Source organism: Procambarus clarkii, chromosome 15 (assembly GCF_040958095.1).
Source record: "Procambarus clarkii isolate CNS0578487 chromosome 15, FALCON_Pclarkii_2.0, whole genome shotgun sequence".
NCBI lineage: Eukaryota > Metazoa > Arthropoda > Malacostraca > Decapoda > Cambaridae > Procambarus > Procambarus clarkii.
The window spans coordinates 48,945,958-48,969,405 of record NC_091164.1 but is presented as its reverse complement, the minus strand read 5'-3'; the positions used below and the strand labels follow the sequence as shown (position 1 = coordinate 48,969,405).

Genomic DNA, 23,448 nt, shown 5'->3' with positions numbered 1-23,448 from the left:
ATCCACAAGGGCCATGACAAGGATTCGAACCTACGTCCAAAATCAGCCCAGACGCTGCCTTAATCGACTGAGCTACGACATGGTCCAACTGACAGTGTGATAACACACTGTTAGATTAAAGTTAATATACCATTATGTGCCTCATTATCCTTTAACATTCTCTTAATTATCTTCCACACTCAAAGTATAATAATAATAATATAATAATAATAATTTTTATTTTGGCAAAGGTACATACATAAAGAGATTTTACAAAGTTTGTTGGCTTTATAGATAAAAGCTAGTACATACAATGCCTAAAGCCACTATTACGCAAAGCGTTTCGGGCAGGAAAAAACACTACTGACTATAAATATATATATATAAAGCTTAAAACTAATGGGTAAAAAGAAAAAAATGCGTTGAGTACAAATAAAAATAGAGGTAAAAGAGGGGGGAACATTGTTGAAAAAACAGCACAAATACAATTACAAATTATTACAGAAAATTACATTAAAACAGCGTTGATTTGAAAAAAAAAAAAAAAAAAAAAACATACATGGGTTGACAATAGAGGGGTAAGGTAGGTTACAGGGAATTTATTAGATAAGATAAGATAAGATGTTTATTCAGGTAAGGTATATACATACAAGTGATGTTACATTAATGGATTGTTATATAGATAGAGCTAGTACATACAATGCCTAAAGCCACTATTACGCAATGCGTTTCGGGCAAGAAAAACATTAATATCTAGAACTTAATACTAATTGAGCATAAAGAATAAAAAGTGTTGAGAACAAATACAAATAAAGATAAAAAAAGGGGGAACATGACCGAAAAAGCAGCACAAATACAATAGGTTGACAAACAGTGTTGATTAAAAAAAAAAAAAAAAGAAAATAACAGACATGGGTTGACAATAGAGGAGTGAGGTAGATTACAGGGAATTTATTAGGTAGTGTTTAGTTTTTATCTTAAACTGGTTGAGAGAGGTACAGTCTTTAACATGGTTGGGAAGGTCATTCCACATTCTGGGCCCCTTGATTTGCAAAGCATTTCTAGTTTGATTAAGACGTACTCTAGGAATATCAAAACTGTATTTATTTCTGGTGTGGTGCTCATGGGTTCTGTTACAACCTTCTATGAAGCTTTTAAGATCAGGATTGGCATTATAGTTTAGCGTTTTATATATGTATAATACACATGAGAGAATGTGCAGTGACTTAATATCTAACATATTCAGAGATTTGAGTAGGGGTACCGAGTGATGTCTGGGGCCAGAGTTGGATATTGTTCTAATAGCAGCTTTGTGTTGGGTAATTAGGGGACGTAAGTGATTTTGGGTAGTAGAACCCCAAGCACAAATACCATAGTTGAGATAAGGATAGATAAGGGAGTAATAGAGAGTCACCAGGGCAAGGCGTGGTACATAATATCTGATCTTAGAAAGAATGCCCACAGTTTTTGAAACTTTTTTTGATATATTTAGAATGTGTCCCTGGAAATTCAGCTTATGGTCAATGAGAATGCCAAGGAATTTGCCATCTAATTTGTTACAAATTTGGGTATTGTTTATTTTGAGATTTATATGACTAGAGGATTTATTGCCAAACAGAATATAGAAAGTTTTGTCAATGTTAAGGGTGAGTTTGTTGGCAGTTAGCCAAAGATGGACTTTATTTAGCTCAGTATTTACTGTGGCATTTAGAGCAAGAGGGTCAGGACTGGAGTAAATGAAGGTTGTGTCGTCAGCAAATAGAATTGGTTTGAGGTGTTGGGAGGCATTTGGAAGGTCATTAATGTAGATGAGAAAGAGGAGAGGGCCAAGTATGCCGCCCTGAGGAACACCAATGTTGATGGGTAGGGTGGGAGAAATTGTATTATTCACAGAAACATATTGGAGCCTGTCAGTAAGGTAGGACTCGAGGTATTGTAGGGAGTGTCCTCTGACTCCATAATGATGTAATTTAAGAAGAAGGTTATGGTGGTTGACAGTATCAAAAGCTTTACGCAGGTCCACAAATAACCCAACAGGGAACTCCTTTGTATCAAGAGCTGTATGAATCGAGTTAAGCATACTAATAAGTGCATCGTTAGTGCTTTTTTTGGGTCTGAAGCCATATTGGCAAGGGCTAAGTATATTGACTTTGGCTAGATATGAGTAAAGCTGCTTATATATAAGTTTTTCAAAAATTTTTGACAAGTTTGGCAGGATTCATATAGGTCTGTAGTTGTTAACATCTGTGGGGCCACCACATTTGTGGACAGGCGTTACTCTCGCTTTTTTTAGAATATCTGGAAAGGTTTGGAGTTCAAGTGACTTGTTGAAGAGCAAAGCAATAACAGGGGCTAAAGATCTGGAGGCTTTTTTGTAAATTAAAGTTGGTATCTCCTCAAGGGCACCAGACTTGGTTTTAAGGGAAAGGATTATCTCATTGACGTCAGTGGAGTTAATAGGCTTTAGGTACAGAGACTGTGGATAGTTACCTGTAAGATAGTCCTTAATGTCAGTACTGGAAGATGGAATATCATTTGCAAGGGATGAACCAATGGAAGAGAAGAACCTATTGAACTCAATAGCAGAATCAGAGGCTGAAAGCTGACCATCGTTATTAGACAGGAGAGTCTAAGGTATAGCTTCGTTTTTAACTTAAACTGGTTGAGAGAGGTACTGTCTTTAACATGGTTGGGAAGGTCATTCCACATTCTGGGCCCCTTGATTTGTAGAGCATTTCTGGTTTGATTAAGTCGTACTCTAGGAATATCAAAACTGTATTTATTTCTGGTGTGGTGCTCATGGGTTCTGTTACAACCTTCTATGAAGCTTTTGAGATCAGGATTGGCATTACAGTTTAGCGTTTTATATATGTATAGTACACATGAGAGAATGTGCAGTGACTTAATGTCTAACATATTCAGGGATTTGAGTAGGGGTACCGAGTGATGTCTGGGGCCAGAATTGGATATTGTCCTAATAGCAGCTTTGTGTTGAGTAATTAGAGGACGTAAGTGATTTTGGGTAGTAGAGCCCCAAGCACAAATACCATAGTTGAGATATGGATAGATAAGGGAGTAATAGAGAGTCATCAGGGCAGGGCGTGGTACATAATATCTGATCTTAGAAAGAATGCCCACAGTTTTTGAAACTTTTTTTGATATGTTTAGAATGTGTCCCTGGAAATTCAGCTTGTGGTCAATGAGAATGCCAAGGAATTTGCCATCTAATTTGTTACAAATTTGGGTATTGTTTATTTTGAGATTTATTTGATTAGAGGATTTATTGCCAAACAGAATATAGAAAGTTTTGTCAATGTTAAGGGTGAGTTTGTTGGCAGTTAGCCACAGATGGACTTTATTTAGCTCAGTATTTACTGTGGCATTTAGAGCAAGGGGATCAGGACTGGAGTAAATGAAGGTTGTGTCGTCAGCAAATAGGATTGATTTGAGGTGTTGGGAGGCATTTGGAATGTCATTAATGTAGATGAGAAAGAGGAGAGGGCCAAGTATGCTGCCCTGGGGAACACCAATGTTGATGGGTAGGGTGGGAGAAATTGTATTATTCACAGAAACACATTGGAGCCTGTCAGTAAGGTAGGATTTGAGGTATTGTAGGGAGTGTCCTCTGACACCATAATGATGTAATTTAAGAAGAAGGTTTTGGTGGTTGACAGTATCGAAAGCTTTACGCAGGTCCACAAATAACCCAACAGGGAACTCATTTTTATCAAGAGCTGTATGAATCGAGTTAAGCATACTAATAAGTGCATCGTTAGTGCTTTTTTTGGGCCTGAAGCCATATTGGCAAGGGCTAAGTATATTGAGTTTGGCTAGATATGAGTAAAGCTGCTTATAGATTAGTTTTTCAAAAATTTTTGACAAGTTTGGCAGGATTGATATAGATCTGTAGTTGTTAACATCTGTGAGATCACCACATTTGTGGACAGGCGTTACTCTCGCTTTTTTTAGAATATCTGGAAAGGTTTGGAGTTCAAGTGACTTGTTGAAGAGCAAAGCAATAGCAGGGGCTAAAGATCTGGAGGCTTTTTTGTAGATTAAAGTTGGTATCTCCTCAAGGGCACCAGACTTGGTTTTAAGGGAAAGGATTATCTCATTGACGTCAATGGAATTAATAGGCTTTAGGTACAGAGACTGGGGATAGTTCCCTGTAAGATAGTCCTTAATGTCAGCACTGGAAGATGGAATATCATTAGCAAGGGATGAACCAATGGAAGAGAAGAACCTATTGAACTCAATAGCAGAATCAGAGGCTGAAAGCTGACCATCGTTATTAGACAGGAGAGTCGGTTTGTTATTTAAAGACTTCTTTGATCCCAATATTTGTGAAATTGTTCTCCATGTTTGTTTAATGTTGCTCTTTATTTGGGTAAATTTATCTTCGTAGTATTTAGTTTTGGCTCGTCTAATTATCTTAGATAGCAATAATGAGTAATTCTTTGAGAATTCTTTGGAGACAATTCCTAACCTATACTTTTTCTCAAGGTCATGTTTTTTATTAATAGATTTAAGTATTCCCTTTGTAAGCCAGGGATTGTGAAGCCTTTTGGTTGTGACTTGTTTTGTAAGCATAGGACAGTGGGTATTATAAAGGCTAAGAGTTTTTTTAAGAAAAGATTGAACTGCTAGGTTGATGTCCTCTATGTTACCTAACTCGGACTCCCAGTTGACATTATCAGTAGCAGTTATAAAATTGTCTATAGCAGTTTCATTGTGTAGTCTAAAACGTATCTCTCTTGACTCAAGAGGTGGTTTGCTAATGTTAGTTAAGAGAAATGTGGGGTAATGGTCTGTAGTGCTATCGGTGATTATACCTGAAGTAAGCGGAGAGGTTATATTTGTCCAGATGTGATCTAGAGTCGTGGCAGTGCTATCAGTGATTCTAGTAGGTCTAGTGATTAAGGGTATGAGGAAGCAGGAATTCATACAGTTGAGGAAGCTAACAGCAGTAGGGTGTTCTGGCTCGCAGAGGTCAATATTAAAGTCCCCTGCGATAATTAGGTGGTTTTTGTTCAGTCTGTTATCAAGTATTAGATTTCTAAGGTTTGAGTTGAATTCGGACACATCAGTGTTAGGAATTCTATAAACTGCACCCACAGACAGGATAGACTCGGCACCCTTGACTCTGAAGCTGGCGAAGATATACTCCCCATAGCAGTCTCTAGTTCTAATTTCTTTTAAGCATGTTAGTTCTTGGTGGTAGTAAAGAGCAGTGCCACCACCTCTCTGAAGTTGACGACAGTTGTGGATTGCTGTGTAGTTAGGCATGTTAAAGAGTTGAGTAGTATCATCTTTCAACCATGTTTCAGTAAGTATAATAAAAGAGAATTTGTTGTCAATAGCTTCAATCAAGGCACTAACATCATCGAAGTGTTTACCTAGGGATCTAACGTTCAAATTGATTACAGAGATATTGTGACTATGAGTTAATACATTGTTTACATCATGTGCTGCAAAATATCTGCAATTTAGATCATTAAAGTGGTTATTGTCATAGATAGTGGATAAGAGGTTAAGTTCTGGGTCTATACTTGACTGCATAAAAAAAGCTGATTGCAGGAAAAACAAGAAAAACAAAAAGAAATAAATGTACACAATACTGTACCAAACAAACACAAAAGGGGCTTACAGGGGTACAATGGAGTAAGGGAGTATGGCTAGGCTAGGAAACCTAGGTAATAAATGAGATTAAAGAAAAAAACATATAAACATGGACTATACAAAACACAAGATATCGATATACAAAACAAAAATATAAACAAGACTAAGCAATACAAAAAAATTGAGCAAAAATGAAAAATGAGGTAGATTGCTTACAGGTACTCTCAGGTACACTGTAAGTAACAATAGACAGAAAATATATATCAATATAGAAAAGAATGTCACAATACAATAAGATAAGCAATTACATGAACAGATGAAAAACAAATCTGCTGTAAAATAGGAAGTAATTATAGCAAAACACAATATAGTACATACATACATACAATGCCTAAAGCCACTATTACGCAAAGCGTTTCGGGCAGGAAAAACATTAATGACTACAGCTTAAAACTAATGGGTAAAAAGAAAAGATGTGATGAGTACATATAAAAAATAGAGGTAAAAGAGGGGGGAACATTGTTGAAAAAGCAGCACAAATACAATTACAAATTATTACAGAAAATTACATTCAAACAGCGTTGATTTGAAAAACAAAAAACAAAAAATATACATGGGTTGACAACAGGGGGGTAAGGTGGGTTACATGGAATTTATTAGGTATAGCTTCGTTTTTAACTTAAACTGGTTGAGAGAGGTACAGTCTTTAACATGGTTGGGAAGGTCATTCCACATTCTGGGCCCCTTGATTTGTAGAGCATTTCTGGTTTGATTTAGTCGTACTCTAGGAATATCAAAACTGTATTTATTTCTGGTGTGGTGCTCATGGGTTCTGTTACAACCTTCTATGAAGCTTTTGAGATCAGGATTGGCATTATAGTTTAGCGTTTTATATATGTATAATACACATGAGAGAATGTGCAGTGACTTAATGTCTAACATATTCAGAGATTTGAGTAGGGGTACCGAGTGATGTCTGGGGCTATATTGTCCTTAATAATATAACAATACAATAAGAGCTTACAAAGTATTGAGTCTGCTAAATTAGAGAATAATTATGGCAAGACACAACAATAAATGCAAGCAAACAAGGAATTGAAACAATTAGAGGTAGAATTAAGGTCACTAGATAGCCATGGAGGATACACAAGTTTGGCGGAGAGAACAAAAAATCAGTAGAGACTGTCAAGATGAATATATAAAAAAATTTGCCAAATGATAATTGTAAAGTAAAATAATCTTAAAGATAATAAATTTTATTAAGCTTAGTTTTAACTTGTAATTAGTATGAATTTAATTAAAAGAACAAAAATGAGATCAATAATTGATTTCAATAAATGACATAGATCAATACAAATAAATTTAAAATATAAATGGAATAGGGTAAGATTAGATTTAAGAGTAAAATTTTACAATGAAACTGAGGTAGATGCTTGCATAAGTGCATGGAGACTTGATGGATTATTTAGGAAATTATATGAATAGGAGAACATCAGGTAAATGGTAAGGCAGAGACAGCACCTTAGACAAAGTTAGATTAAGTTAGGTTAGGCTCAGGCACTGAAAGAGTTATTTTTAAGTTAAGTTTAAGTTAAGTGTTTAGCCTGTTATTTGCATGTGTCATCTTGTGCCTCTTCATATGTCCACGGTGACGGAATTTCTTCCCACACTCTGGACATTTGTGAGGTTTGTCACCTAAATGCACCATCATGTGAGTTTTCATATTTCCAACACGATTGAATCTCTTCCCACACTCTGGACACTTATGTGGTTTGTCACCTGAATGCACCATCCTGTGATTCTTCATATTTCCATGCTGATTGAATCTCTTCCCACACTCTGGACACTTATGTGGTTTGTCACCTGAATGCACTAACATGTGAGACTTGATATGACCAAGACGACTGAATCTCTTCCCACACTCTGGACACTCGTGAAGTTTATCTCCTGAATGCACTAACATGTGCTTTACTATATTTCCACGTTCTCTAAATTTTTTGCCACACTCGGCACATTGAAAAGGTCTCTCATCCGCATGCACCATCATGTGATTCTTCATATTTCCATGCTGACTGAATCTCTTCCCACACTCTGGACACTCATAAGGTTTGTCACCTGAATGCACTAACATGTGACGCTTCACATCTCCAGGACGGGTGAATACCTTCGGACACTGTGGACACTGGTGAGTCAGATACAAGACACTCCGGTCCATAGAATTACCCCAATCATCCAAATCAGGCCAAAACTACCCAAAACGTATTAGCATTACGTAAGTAATGAAGAAATATGGTATATTTACTTACTATAATGTTGGTGCTACACGTAGAACATGATCAAACCTATTTTTTCTCTGAAATAATCTAATTTCATAACGAAATGAGACGTAAATATGTGAGAGGTGACGCCATAGGAAGTCGACGGTCCAAGCGACAATTGTGTGGAGCGACTTATCCAAGAAATATGGTCGCCAGGAGAGTGTTTGCTGCCATATCAGCCTCCTGTACACAGTGATCCAGTCCTTTTCGTTCATTGAACACCGAACCCTACACGCCCTCTGATATATTGCTTAATTAACAAATATTCACAAATAAAGATTATATTTGTATATGTTATCAGAAAGGCAGATATAAAATAGTTTTTGTGAATCCATCACAGAGATTATACCTTATTAGAGAGGAAAAATATTCATACTTTAAACAAGGCTTCATGGCCGACGCTCTCCTTACCGATATGGGAACTATGACCTTCCGAAGATCAATGTTAATTTAATCTAGATATTGTAATAAACGAAGTTTTCTATGTCATCATAAAGACATAAATATAAGCTGCATGTTAATACTTTGGCATAAATATAACTGAATTGAAAGTTAAGATATATGCCTTTTTATAGTTACTTGATGGCTCGCTCAGGGAGTGTGAAGGCCTCCACACAAGCCAATCAATTTTATAATTACTTTGCATATATGCAAAGTAACGCCATAGGTCTTTATGTCAGAATAAAGCCATGTAGACGATAATGTAACTACATTTCAAGGAAAACATATCTTAATATAATTATTAAATGAATGCAAAGTTATGGTTAAATTGTAACGGTTCTATTGTTACGTAAAGTATGGTGACAAATAAACACAGACACTAAGATACTATATATATATTTGGTCGAATATACAGAAGTACACCGGTGATACTTTGGTGTGAGTTGAGCGCACTGAGCGTCGGTACAGTATCTCGCAAGTGTCTGCTCTAGACCACACTTGAAAGTAGACTAGTTAATGTTTGCTATTCTTGCTGCTTATATTGCTCGGGCAACACCTCACCGTGTTGCCCGGGCAACGCCTCACCTCATTCATCTCCAAAGGTTGACAGGAATATTAACACTATATTTGGAGCGAGTATATTATTGGGATAATATACTCGCTACAGAACTCCCCCTCCCAGGGGATGAAAGGAAAAATACTTGATCAAGGAACTTAGCTGGTCGGTGAATTGTACGCCCTGCTCGCGTTACATAACCATCAAAGTTAACTTCCTCCTCTTCGCTGATGTCATCTAACTGGGGTCGTAGGGTGGGAGGTCGCACAGGATCGTCCGTCGTCGTAGGATCAGGTTGTGGTGCAGCTGGTAACTGGGGTTGTAACATGGGAGGTCGTACAGGATCGTCCGTTGTCGTAGGTGGCGGTGCTGCTGGTAACTGTGGTCGAAAAGTGAACTGCGTAGTCGGCGGATGTGTCTCTGGATTTAGCAGTGTCGCAGACGTTGAGACGAAGCCTGGAGCAGAGCAGAGAGCTGAGTGAGGCCGGAGTCGTGGAGCTCTATGTGGGAGAGCGTGGCGGCTCGATTGAGAATTGTGAGTGTCTGAACTCGGGGAGCGAGAGCGTGGCGGCTTGATGCGGTCGTAGTCTGCTGTCTGCTCTGTGTCGAAGCTGTAGCGTCTTGGGTTGATTAGGACTGTACACGCCGAGTACTACATTGTTGACTGTGGAAATTGTAGTCTGGTACCAAAAGATGTAGGCAGTGTGTGGACAAGCTCGGTGTAGCAGGAGAGAAGAATGTGCATAATTGTTGCGTCCTTGGGTCGCTGGTGGAGCATTTAGATCCGGGGCGGATGGGCTCGGGCACCAGGACATTAGGAGGTAATGTAGGCACGTAGTTAGGACAACGAGGTAATCACATCTAGAGCTGAATTGTCCTGAAGGCGACGAAGTGTCGGAAACGCAAGCTGTAAGTCCTGTACTGCGCAAAGGGCTTGAGTCGGCCGAGTATCAAAATGCAGTGAACGTGTAGATGAATCCGATGACAGAGCAGCTGTCGTGGGCGTAGGACAAGCAGTGCCCTGGCAGCGACGGAGAGTCGGCAGGACAAGCTGTAGATCCAACATGATGTAATCATTGATGAGGCTGTCAGATGAGTGAGTAACGATCGTGGAGCAGCAAGCCGTAGTAGATGAAAATGCAGAGATGGACGCGATGAAAATCATAGCTGTGGCGAGGGTGTTGGCAGTGTTCCATCACAGCAAACAGTAGCAGTAGAGGTCCAGTGAGAGTCCATGTTGTAGTCCATCGTGGCTGGGTATCGTCGAAACTCTCCAGGGTCACCAATGTAACGGTTCTATTGTTACGTAAAGTATGGTGACAAATAAACACAGACACTAAGATACTATATATATATTTGGTCGAATATACAGAAGTACACCGGTGATACTTTGGTGTGAGTTGAGCGCACTGAGCGTCGGTACAGTATCTCGCAAGTGTCTGCTCTAGACCACACTTGAAAGTAGACTAGTTAATGTTTGCTATTCTTGCTGCTTATATTGCTCGGGCAACACCTCACCGTGTTGCCCGGGCAACGCCTCACCTCATTCATCTCCAAAGGTTGACAGGAATATTAACACTATATTTGGAGCGAGTATATTATTGGGATAATATACTCGCTACAAAATAAATAGCCAATACCACACAATCGCCGGTGTCCGGACACATGAATAGTCGCATTAGGTGAAAGGAAATGTACCCAACCATTTCCATTTACCCAACCAGTTTGTGCACCCTATACTCATCCTCTGTGCGGTAATTTATTGTGCATCCCATACTCATCTTGTTACCAGTAGTTTGTGCAACCCATACTCATCCTGTGACCCGTAATTTATTGTGCATCCCATACTCATCCTGTTACCGGTAGTTTGTGCAGCCCATACCCATCCTGTGACCTGTAATTTATTGTGCAACCCATACTTATCCTGTGACCTGTAGTTTATTGTGCAGCTAATACTCATTCTGTGAGTCATAGGACATTGCGAAACCCTTTCTCATCGTGTGAATCTTTGTTTACTTTGCTCTCCATATTCATCCTCTGCGCGATAGTTTCTTGTGCAACCCATACCCATGATGTGAGTGGTAGTTTATTGTGTATCCTATATTCATCCTGTGAGTATAGGGTTCACAATTCTTGTTTGGATTCTTGTAATGTTATTTGTCTATTTGTAGTCACAGTATTTGTGCGCCCCTTGAGGGACTTGAATTAGAGGGGGGTTGAAATAGCCTAAGCTACTCTATCCCTTTGAGATTTATTTATTGCTTATCTCAATAAACATACTTGAACTTGAACTTGGGTACACAATGAGTTCATTTGTACTCCATACTCATCATCAAGAAGTGTATTTTACCAGCATTGTAATATAAATTAAGAATAAAAGCTTAACTGGATTACAGACCCATAATCAAAATAAGAGTCATCACTAATTATCATGACAAATTCTCTAGGCTACACTTCCGCCTTCGACAAGCTGCCGCCGGATGTGGGTATAGTTTATTGTACACCCCCGCACCCCCAGTCCTGGAAGGGCGGGCATTGGGATGTGGACATGTGTACCATTTCCCCCCCCCCCCCACACACACACACTCGATCCTCTCCTGTTAATAATAATACTAATAATAATAAAAATTAAAAATAATAACGTTAATAAATATTATAATTAAAACACTTACTGTAATACCCTAGTGCTTGAATGAAGGTGAAGGAAAGACCCAATAAATGTGTAAGTGTATTAAAAACCAAATTTTCGTTGGGTGAGCTGGCAGGTGAGCACCACTTGCCAGCTCACCCAGTAATGAACATCACCTGCACACTGCACCGAACCACTTGCCAGCAGGTGCAGAAGTACGATGGAGAGAGCAAAGTATACCATATTTCAAGTATAATATTAAAGATATATTTAGGATTTAATGTTTTCGTATAAAGTTTCAATAATACCTTTATTTGATTTTTTTGTATTATTTTCTACCACAGACGTGGCCACACATTAACAATGCTAACCATCATATATACATTTTCTTCAGTCCGCCATGGACTCTAACCCTTTCCACTACCGCCCACAAGATGGGTATAGGGTGCATAATATAAGAACTAAACTAACTCCATTGATAGGGTTAGAGATTTGTTAAACATATAGTTCAGGGATTTATTGAACAATCAACCACATAAGGTGATTGTAGTGTTTTTAAAATGCTAGGCTAAGCTACATACGTAAATACATAAATACACAGATTTACGTATGCCCTACATAAAGTGTTCGATGTGTCTTTTACATAGTGTCATTAACGTGCATTTACAAAGGTGAAATTGAATTCTGAACACATACATACACATATATTTGTCTCTTTTACTCTGACAAGGTGAGATAACTGATAGAGAAACTAGTGTGCAATTAAGCACTTAATCACTGAAGGTGATTAAGGTGCTTTCACAAGCTCAGGTTATAGAGTTACATCACATACATTCATTGTATAATTGATACGTTACATCGTCAATCTAGGGTACAAGTTCAATATATCATCAAGTGTTCCAGTACTCAAATAGTAATTACACAGTTTAGCATAGCGCTTCATTCATGTATGTAAGAGAGAAGATTATTCAAATATATTACATGCACATCCGGTACATCGTCCACCTTCTTCTACAGAACCGTCGGTATACCACTGATACACATCGTTACCCATATTCTGAGTACTTTCAGTGATGCTTCACAGTGTTAACTGTTTTAATAATGTAGAGTGTACATTATCTTTCCTGGGTGCATTTACAAAATCAACTGCTAGATCCAAGTTATCCCATGGAGTAATTGGTTGATTAATCGTTAATTGAGTTGGGTACATATTTAATATTTTGATGGAGTTGGCTACCTTGTAGAACCAAAATGCATTCACGCCGAAAACTGTGCTAATAGACAAAATTATGTTAGAGATATGGGTCTATAATTATCTGAGTGTGCTTTGGGGATGGGAACAATGACACTGTCCAATCATCAGGTAATACTCCTTCACTTAAACTCATTCTGTACAACACTAAAAGTGGATTACCTGGTACTTGTGAGACTAATCTCAGTAAACTGTAAGTAATACCGTCCTCTTCAGGAGCAGTTGACTTATTTGATTGTGCTACACAGCCTTCCCGGCTTGGTGCCTTCTTTGGTAATTACTTATCAAAGGCAGCTCCATACGAGGAGCTGCCTCGTATGGGCCAATAAGTCTTTTGCAGTTACCTTCATTCTTATGTTCTTACTTACATTTACTGAACTTTATCATCATCATCATCATTTACAGAAAGAAATTAATATAAAAAGTAGTCATTTTAATACACAAAACAGAAGTAGATATTATGTAAATTATGATGCAGGATAGGATCACTATTAAGAACTTAATTATAAACCACAATATGTTTTATATCGTCAGAAATTCTGATACATACCATATATTTTCAAATATTTACAATTAAAGTATTTATTTAGGAAATAAGTATTTTAGTTACCCTAGTTAGCTCTGAGAACACACATTGTTGCAGCAAGAATTTCTTCCCACTAATCTGAGCGATGCTAATGACCCATTGGACTTGTCATGAACAACAATCAACTACAGCACCATCTATATCAGAAGATATTCAAAATATTCTTGATGTCATTCAAATTGTCAATACGAGAACAGAATACATAAGAGTTAGTTTAGTGATGTCAAAGGAATCATATTGACTGACCGAGCCCCATTGTAAATATCCGTGGCTTCCTGACCATAAAGGTACCGCCGCGGATAAGGGTAAGGAGGGTACCGTCGAGGGTAAGACACCGGATGTACCCCATATACAAGCCACACTAGCTATTAGTTCATATAAGCTGACAACTTACCCAAATAAACATTACTTCCTAATTATATATATATACATATATATATATATATATATATATATATATATATATATATATATATATATATATATATATATATATATATATATATATATATATATATATTATGTAAATTATGATGCAGGATAGGATCACTATTAAGAACTTAATTATAAACCACAATATGTTTATATATATATCCTACTCACACTCATCCTAGCACAGTAATTTATTGTGCAACCCATACCCATCCTGTTACCAATAGTTTGTGCAACCCATGCTCATCCTGTTACCTTTAGTTTATTGTGAAACCCATACTCATCCTATGAATGGTAATTTATTATGCACCTCATACTCATCCTGTGAGTCATAGGACATTGTGGAACCCTTTCTCATCGTGTGAATCTTTGTTTACTTTGCTTTCCATACTCTGCTCTCCGATAGTTTCTTGTGCAACCCATACCCATGATGTGAGTGGTAGTTTATTGTGTACCCTATACTCATCCTGTGAGTATAGGGTACAAAATGAGTTCATTTGTACTCCATACTCATCAAGAAGTGTATTTTACCAGCATTGTAATATAAATTAAGAATAAAGGCATAATCTTATTATGTACCCATAATAAAAATAAGAGCCATCACACTATAATTTTCATGACAAACGGCCTAGACTCCACTTCCGCCTTCGACAAGCTGCTGCCGGAGGTGGGTATAGTTTATTGTACACTCCCGCACCCCCAGTCCTGGGAAGAGGGGCATTCGAATGTGGACATATGAACCATTACCCCCAACCCTTCCCTCTTAATAATAATTGAAACACTACACTACACACTATATGTTCATTTAATATTTCAAGTATAAGACTCAAGATATATTTAGGATTTAACGATTTAACATTGTCTCAATCATACCTTTATTGCACTTTATCATCATTATTTACAGAAAGAAATTAACATAAAAATGTAGTTAATTTTAACATACAAAACCGAATTTGAACATTGTTAATTTTGATGCAGGATCACTATTAATAAGAACTTAATTATAAACCACAATATGTTGTATATCATCAGAAATTTGGAAACATAATATATATATATATATATATATATATATATATATATATATATATATATATATATATATATATATATATATATATATATATATATATATATATATATATATATATATATAAATGGAAATTTAGCACATTTAAATAATGTTATTAAGCTTAAGAATAAATTACATAAAATTAACATAGTAAAATGACTGGGATACAGATGGATCAGTAATCACATTACAAGTCCAATTATTTCCTAACTGAAGTCTGTAACGCATTATCATGTCATATTTCATAATACAAATTAGGTAAGAGATATGCAATATCAACACAAAATCGTCAGCTACTATTTCCAAAACACATTTATTATATAGCATTAAACTGCTCTTTCACTTCGGGGGCGCTTACGCTGATATGGTTTTTTGGTAATTCCAAATGTTTTTGGGATTGAAAAAATTTTGTTTTTGTCATACATTTTAGTATTTTCATTATAAGGTTTTCTTGATATAAAGCACCATAAGTAATCTCTCTTTTCATCTTTAGTTTTTTGGTCCCAAACTTCCTTAGGAACCAGGTACTTATCTAAATTGGATGATATTATATAATTGCCTTCTCCGTGTAATGCTCTCCTCAGATCTAGCATTTGGAGCGTTGAAACATTGCAAATTTTTTCAATTAATTCTGGCAGTTTTTGGGGTTTCCAATCAATAGTCAGTTTCAGGATATGGTTTAGTGACTCACAATTGTTATTAGTCCATAACGTGTCCATTTTGGCTTTTGCGTGAGGTACACACACATAATTCCATAAAGAAGATTTCAAACGACTATCAAAATAATCTTTGAACTTTGGGTATTTGTAAAAGTAAAATATGAGATTGTTGATTCCCCTTTCAAACTGATCCTCACAAACACTTCTAACTAACCCATTTGTACCAAATATTTTCTTTTGGATACGAATCCTATCGGTGTTCGTGCATCCTATATTATCCGTTAAATAGTGGCGAACATTTTCTTTCAGATGGTTACTACACAATAACAATGTTGCCTTCGGAAAACAACACATAAGTGCCTTTCTTAACGCGATTTCCTGATCACTACCAATCATTACATTCGAGTTGTTAATACAGTTATCGAGTTTGCCTCTTAGGTGGGAGAAAAATGATAAGTAAGTCTCGTATTCACCATCCCAGTGTAAATACATGGGCCCGAGGAATATAGGGTTGCTTGATTTTTCTTTTGTTACTACAGTAGTGTTCTTGTACACAAGTGTTGTTAAATAACAAGGGCCAAGATTGAAAGTCCTGTCAACACCGATAACATTAGGGTTTTCCATTCCTGCAGCACACAAATGTTGCTTGAGATCTTCAAGTTGTTCCTTGGAATACAGTACCACACAGGGGACTTTGTTCGGCTTAATAATTATCTTCTTTACATAATCATGGGTATTAATCATGCTAATTACATGTAAAACGTCATCAGCAACATTGTGCCTATGAATAGGTTTGCGTTCCTTTATCTTGTCATGATATTTTTTACTCCTTACCTGTTGGAAGTCTCTTGGGGCTAAACATGATTCTTCCATAAGCAGATTTTGATAAACCTCTCGTGGAGGTTGGATCTTAACCATCTTGCCTATATTTTCTAAAACTTCAGGCCTGGTCCGAACATATGGAATGTTGTTTTGTGAATTTCCATGCATCGTCTCTCCTGTTTGCTTGCCACAGTATTCTACAATAGCTACAGACTCCAGCTCTTTAATAACAGTTACTCTTTTCTTAAAGCTTTCCTGCCCTTTGAGGACTGTGTAATAACGGTGCATTGTGATGAGAGTATCTGGGGAGGGCTGAGGTTCTAAGGGAACCCACTGCGTTTTCCCTTTTGATAATACTCTTTTACAAAATATCTCATTTCTCAAATATAATATCCTCAAACGATTATTATTATCCCATATGAATAAGGAGTTCACGGTAGTACCTCTGGCACTGTTCCACACTCCACAGTCGTCTGGAAAGGTCGACCGTGTTTTGGCGCCCTTAGTAAGATTATGTGAATTGTCAACCACATAAAATGTATCTTCTTTAGGCCCATTTGGGACACTTTTAAACACCTTGTTCTCTCGCAAATGCCAATAGACTTCTTCTACAGCTAAAAATTTTCCATTGCGAAGCTTGCCAGAGCTTTCGCTATCGTTATCAGTCGACAATTGAGGTTTTTTTAACAAAGTGTGTGTCTCCTTAAAGTCATACTGTATTTTGGACACAAAAGTAGTAAAATCCTTTCCGACTGGAGTTGATGTATACATAGGGGGTACAGATAATGGTGATTGACACAAACTTAGAGGTGTGGATGTAATAGTGCTTAGTAACTGGGTACTGTTTATGGATATGTGACCCAGTGGAGGCAAGGACATTAATGGAACAAAATGGTTAGGTGTCCATGATTTATCCCCTTCCTTGAGATTCCTTGATCCACCAGGTGTCTTGTTACTAACGCTTCGATTAATAAATCCAAGTGTCCGATTTGCCTTATTACGAACATTTATGCATTGATTCTTTTGTTTTAAATTCTTACTAATCATAACTCCCAGATCCCTTTCGCAATCCGACTTCGCAATCTCAACACCATCTAGCTCGTATCTTGTAACTCTATCATCATTACCTAACCTCAGAATGAAGGTTACTAAGTTATGATTAGTAAGAATAAGTTATGCTAAGGCATAACTTATTGGCCAACCCGCGCCACACATCAGCTAACACCATACACCACGAACACCATACACCAATATCACCATACACCACTAACACCATACACCACTAACACTATACACAATTAACAGCATACACCACGAACACCATACACCACTAACACCATACACCACTAACACTATACACAATTAACACCATACACCAATATCACCATACACCACTAACACCATACACCACTAACACTATACACAATTAACAGCATACACCACGAACACCATACACCACTAACACCATACACCACTAACACTATACACAATTAACACCATACACCACGAACACCATACACCACTAACACCATACACCACTAACACTATACACAATTAACAGCATACACCACGAACACCATACACCACTAACACCATACACCACTAACACTATACACAATTAACAGCATACACCACGAACACCATACACCACTAACACCATACACCACTAACACCATACACCACTAACACCATACACCACTAACACCATACACCACTAACACCATACACCACTAACACCATTCATCACTAACATCATACATCACTAACACCATACACCAATATCACCATACACCACTAACACCATACACCACTAACACCATACACCACTAACACTATACACAATTAACAGCATACACCACGAACACCATACACAACTAACACTATACACAATTAACAGCATACACCACGAACACCATACACCACTAACACCATACACCACTAACACCATACACCAATAACACCATACACCACTAACACCATTCATCACTAACATCATACATCACTAACACCATACACCAATATCACCATACACCACTAACACCATACACCACTAACACCATACACCACTAACACTATACACAATTAACAGCATACACCACGAACACCATACACAACTAACACTATACACAATTAACAGCATACACCACGAACACCATACACAACTAACACTATACACAATTAACAGCATACACCACGAACACCATACACCACTAACACCATACACCACTAACACCATACACCAATAACACCATACACCACTAACACCATTCATCACTAACATCATACATCACTAACACCATACACCAATATCACCATACACCACTAACACCATACACCACTAACACCATACACCACTAACACTATACACAATTAACAGCATACACCACGAACACCATACACAACTAACACTATACACAATTAACAGCATACACCACGAACACCATACACCACTAACACCATACACCACTAACACCATACACCAATAACACCATACACCACTAACACCATTCATCACTAACATCATACATCACTAACACCATACACCAATATCACCATACACCACTAACACCATGCACCACTAACAAGCTATTGAGCTATATAGCTCAAGCTATTCTCACCCCGTTCAGTATATCGTGTTAATACATATATAGACACACACACTTGTACACATTTTAGTGTAACAAGCAAGGCAAATATTTCTGTCTGATGGGTAGAGGCAACTGCACTTGCAGCTGCACCCGTGTGGCGGTGTAGGAAACCATCAATGTATATGATTTGAGAGAGAGAGAGAGAGAGAGAGAGAGAATGATCTGTGGACAGAGCATCAATATGGCGTAAGGTATTGGGCTTTGCCTCAAGATGAAGCATAATAAAGAACCCGAATATCAGGAGAAAAAATTACATTAAAAACTGTCCACATGATACATATATATAATTATGTTTTAAACATTTTAATTGTATTATTTGCATATATATATATATAATTAGGAAGTAATGTTTATCTGGGTAAGTTGTCAGCTTTTATGAACTAATAGCTAGTGCGGCTTGTATATGGGGTACATCCGGTCTCTTACCCTCGACTGCGGCGGTAACTTTATGGTCAGGAAGCCAAAAATATTTATAGTTCAAGTTCAAGTATGTTTATTGAGACAAGAAAAAAATACATCTCAAAGGGATAGAGTAACTTAGGCTATTTCTACCCCCTCTACTTCAAGTCCCTCAAGGGGCGCACAAATTCAGTAAGTACAAATAGACAATTAACATTACAAGAATCCCATTTAACATTGCAGGTTAATATAGTAAGTACAGCATACAATTGTTACACTCTTGGGGCAAAATTTTTGTAGCTCCTAAGTATACTGTCTATCATACCATTATCACACATACAAACAATTTGATGTGGTACATTACTTATTTCCTTATTTCTATAGTTATCAATAAGTTGACACTATAATACATAATGTTCTAAGGTGTGGGCGTGCGGCATACTACATAATTTACACTCCTTATCTTTTTCACTGACATCAACTCCGTATTGCCAGATATATTTGTATCCTAATCTTAATCTCATGTAAATTGAATCGTTCCAAGTTGACTTTCCTTTATCATAGGTGAAGGACGAGTTTGTATTTATTACTGAATAATTCTTAAGTGTGTTACTACTATCCACTATTGCCATTCTTTTTATCATTTCTTCATCTTCATTTCCTCTTATTAATGTTATATATACATGTACACATAATCATACATACATGTACATATATATACATATGCGGTAAATCCAGAGAAATTAAATATGGATTTTTCCGCATACAAATGATTATTGTTTCGTGATCGTCAATTGCATATATACATATACATTCACATATATATTCAATCACCCACACAAATACACACATCAATAATCTTTGTATCACAAGTGATTCAACAAGAGGCTCACAAGTCACTATACTAGGCACTTTACATCTATGGTGAGTCGTCCAATTACTAGTCTTGCTCTACACCCAACCAACTGGGCGGCAGCTTTACAGTCATGTGCTCCACACCCACCGAACTGGGCGGCAGCTTAACAGTCATGTGCTCCACACCCACCCAACTGGGTGGCAGCTTTACAGTCATGTGCTCCACACCCACCAAACTGGGCGGCAGCTTAACAGTCATGTGATCCACACCCACCCAACTGGGCGGCAGCTTAACAGTCATGTGCTCAACACCCACCCAACTGGGCGGCAGCTTAACAGTCATGTGCTCCACACCCACCCAACTGGGCGGCAGCTTAACAGTCATGTGCTCCACACCCACCCAACTGGGCGACGGCTTTACAATCATTTGCATGAATTACTTACAGTAAGCAAATTTTAGATACTTCGCTAAGATTTCGGGCAGCACATCATTATAAATGAAGTACTTACACTTTTCTTGGACACCAATGATGGTGTTATCTCTGAATTCCGCGATTTTTTTTAAATTCCAGTACTGTATATAATGACGCAAAGTATGCGAATAGTTCTGCAATAGTGATCCTATCCTGCGTCATAATTTACATACATATCTACTTCTGTTTTGTGTATTAAAATTACTACATTTTTATGTTAATTTATTTCTGTAAATGATGATGATGATAAATTTCAATAAATGTAAGTAAGAACATAAGAACGGAAACTGGTCGCGTAAATGGAAATGGTTGGGTACATTTCCTTTCACCTACCTAATGCGAATATTCATGTGTCCGGACACTGGCGATGGTGTGGTATTGCCTATTTATTTGACCATATCTTTGCTTTCATTTAAGATATGTTTTCCTTGAAATGTATTTACATTATCGTCTACATCTGTCTTCATTCTGAAATAAAAACCTTTGACGTTACTTTGCATATATGTACATTAATTATAAAATTGATTGGCTTGTGTGCAGGCCTTCACACTCCCTGAGCGAGCCATCAAGTAACTATAAAAAGGCATATATCTTCACTTTCACTTCAGTTATATTTATACCAAAGTATTAACATGCAGCTTATATGTCTTTCTGATGACATAAAAAACTTCGTTTTTTATAATATATAGATTCAATTAACATTGATTTTCAAAAGGTCATAGTTCCCATCGAAAGGGAGAGCGTCGGCCAAGAAGCCTTGTTTAAAATATGAATATTTTTCCTCTCTAATAAGGTATAATCTCTGTGATGCATTAACACAAACTATTTTATATCTGCCTTTCTGATAACATATATAAATATAATCTTTATTTGTGAATATTTGTTAATTAAGCAATATATCAGAGAGCGTGTAGGGTTCGGTGTTCTATGAACGAAAAGGACTGGAGTAGTTTAAATAGCGAACGCATACCAACGAATAACGCTAGTATCTATATAACAAATTTATTGTCATGTGGAATTGATTTAACTTCCAGACACTTTTTTTTAATAAATATTAAATATTTTGTGGCTGTTTATGAAAAATATTATTATAAATACACATTCTACTTGTTAATATTACCAATTAAATTTGCGACAATTTGAGCCATGAAATACGACGACTGGATCACTGTGTACAGGAGGCTGTTATGGCAGCAAACACTCTCCAGGCGACCATATATCTTGGATAAGTCGCTCCACACAATTGTCGCTTGGACCGTCGACTTCCTATGGCGTCACCTCTCACATATTTACGTCTCATTTCGTTATGAAATTAGATTATTTCAGAGAAAAAATAGGTTTGATCATGTTCTACGTGTAGCACCAACATTATAGTAAGTAAATATACCATATTTCTTCATTACTTACGTAATGCTAATACGTTTTGGGTAGTTTTGGCCTGATTTGGGATGATTGGGGTAATTCTATGGACCCAGACACTCCGTACATTGACAACATCGCACACTAATATTTTTACCACTTCGGACACCAGCTTTCGACGTTTCGCATATGTGTACGTGTTCCATATTAAAACGACAATATAATGCTATTAACAATTAAAATCTTATACTTAACAGGCATATAGTTATTAAGTGAAATTTAGTGATGTAATACACATAATCCGGAGTTGGTAAGGACGCCGCCCGCCAGCGTAAACACAACACACCCGAATGCCCACAAACACGATACAACGCACAAAACACAACACTTCTATCAGTTTTTGGATAAACTCCTTTTATATTTATTATGTGAGAGTTATACTTGTATAAAATGATAACTATTATAGGTAAGCGCCTAATATTTAATATTAATCAATAAAAAAGAAGTCAGAAGCCACACGCCTGTCTGTACATGTCTTTTGTGTAAAAGTATTTTGGGCGCTCATGTACTTGTGCGCTAGCTGGCTTTCACAACTGTTCTCGCCTACAAGCATTAGAATTAAACAAACAAATATATTTTTTCATTTATATACAAGAAGAGAAGGCTACCCTTGAGTCTGTAATATTCATCTGATCACTGGTCTCCCATTTGGTCCTCATTGCTTTATCTTACTATTATTGATTGTCAATAACCGTATTATGCAATTTCAATTTCTTCTATTTCTTTCTTTATTATGCACCCCATACCCATCCCGTGGGCGGTGGTGTAAAAGGATTACAGAGGCACATAATCGGTTCAGGAACTGAACCCTCTAGTTCGTTTAGCTAAGCAAATAACAATGTTTGACGCTAGTTACAAAATTATTAATGTTGTATACACATGTACACACACTCATACATACATGTACATATACGTATATACGTATATACGTATATATATATATATATATATATATATATATATATATATATATATATATATATATATATATATATATATATATATATATATATATATATACGTATATACGTATACATATATACATACACATACATATCTAATCACCTACACAAATACACACATCAATAATCTTTGTGTCACAAGTGATCAACAAGAGGCTCACAACAGTCACTATAAAAGGCACTTTACATCTATAGTGAGTCACACAGTTACTAGTCTTGCTGCACACCCACCCAACTGGGCGGCAGCTTTACAGTCATGTGCTCCACACCCACCCAACTGGGCAGCAGCTTTACAGTCATGTGCATGCATTACCTACAGTAAGCAAA

The 23,448-nt window shown here is 37.1% G+C and overlaps 1 long non-coding RNA gene across 1 annotated transcript; it reads right to left on the bottom strand.

Moving 5' to 3' along the window:
• Positions 1-19,489: 19,489 nt before the first annotated feature.
• LOC138364948 (uncharacterized) lies at positions 19,490-22,209 on the bottom strand. Its single transcript, XR_011228640.1, has 2 exons — positions 21,861-22,209; positions 19,490-21,208 (listed from the first exon to the last, which is right to left on the bottom strand). It is a non-coding gene; the product is annotated as an uncharacterized lncRNA (long non-coding RNA).
• Positions 22,210-23,448: the final 1,239 nt, after the last annotated feature.